The sequence below is a fragment of the Pyxicephalus adspersus genome, chromosome 12 (assembly GCF_032062135.1).
Source record: "Pyxicephalus adspersus chromosome 12, UCB_Pads_2.0, whole genome shotgun sequence".
NCBI lineage: Eukaryota > Metazoa > Chordata > Amphibia > Anura > Pyxicephalidae > Pyxicephalus > Pyxicephalus adspersus.
The window spans coordinates 1472031-1473814 of NC_092869.1; positions in this window are offsets into that span (position 1 = coordinate 1472031).

Genomic DNA, 1784 nt, shown 5'->3' on the forward strand with positions numbered 1-1784 from the left:
TGGCAGACCAATGGCCCATGGTACGGCTTTATTGCCTATGGATGACCCAACACATCATAGATCATCAGGGCCCCATGGCAGCTGCCTGGGCTACGTGCCATTTATTCACACCACCTGATCATGTGATCAGCATGGAGGCTTCATATTGGCTTTACATTGAGCTGCTTCTCTTTCACAGGTTCTCTTTACAGCATCAACCAACCATGATTGGTGTTATTGCTCACCTTTGTTCTTCTGGGGCCCCCACAGACCCCAGAACCCAATGGGACCAATGTCATAATCCTGTTTATGTGTACTGACATTCTTATTATTTTATTTCCAGGTTCCTTTAAGACCCTGGTGGGGTAACTGCAGCCAATCAGAATGTATTTAGGTGCCTAATACACCACCATCAGGGGGCGCTGGTGAGTGCCCAACCATTGGCTATATTTTGGTAGAAGGGAGGGGTAGTACCCCGGTCACATGATCATGTGGTCCCTGCTTGTGTTGCCTCCATGGAAAATGCCAGTTCCTTGGCTGTCATGTGGATTACTTTTTGGAGCTGCAGCCATTGGATCAGGTAAACAGCTAAAAATTTGTGAAGGAGATCGGCAATGACCGGCTGCGTCTTTCTCTTTTATCAAAGAAACGTACGCAGCACAAAATACAATGCTCAGACTTTTCCTAAAATTAAAGTGTTAATATTGTGTGATATTCTATAATAACAATACAACACAAACACAATCATATGTATCCTACATGTTATTCTGCTTTTTACAATGAGCAATGCTGCCCTCTGGTGGCTGGTTGTGAACATGCAAAACAAGGATTACAAAATCCATAATGGAATAATTCCTATAATATATGAATCTGTGTGTGATGGGTGGGTGCAATGTTCTGCAGATCTCTAGAGGGGTCAGTGATGGAATAATCTGCAGAATATACAATATGTATCTGTCAGGGGGGATGGGAGGGAGTTCTGCAGATTATTCTGTTAGCCCATCCTAGGAGTATGTGACGTACAGCACAGCATAGAAGCCGGGGAGGTCCAGACATTGAATGTAGAGAGCAGACTGGTGTCAGTATACACTGTACAGCACAATATATAACATGGAGGGATCAGGAATATGTCACAAACAGTACAATGTACTAGGAGGAGCAGTCAGGTAGATGTGACGTAGCGTGCAGGGTATGTAATATACAGCACAGTGTGCAGTGGTATGATTATAGGGTGGAGGAGTTGGGATTATCTAACCTACAATACAGAGTGCTGGGGGGTGAATAGGAGCCTGGGATGTAGAATATAGCACACAGCTGGGTGGTTTAAGGAATGGAACATACAACACAGGGTAAGGAAGTGATGGTAACTAAAACACAGTACAGCATGAAGAGTAAAGTGGTCAGGGGTATGTACAGTAAAACAAAGGGGCAGTATGATTTAGGTATTTTACAGCACAATACAGAGAGTGAAGCATTCAGGAGTACCCAGTGTACAGCACAGTACAGAGGGGATGGAAGTTGCTCCATAGCTGTCAGTAATGTACATTGGGAGTATGTAAAGCACAGCATAGTAGAGGCCATTAGTAAACAAAGTACATTGTAACATACATCACAGCCTACAGCTGGTGGGTTGGAAGTACACAAAGTAGATTACAGTGTTGTAATCAGAGATATGTAATGTACAGCACAGTGAGGACTTAGAAGAAAAAAACAGAGCAGTTTACAGAGCCTGGGTGTCACATATACCGTATGTCATTTATAGCGGAACATGCAGAAGTATAAAACAGAATAAAATAAAGTGACCA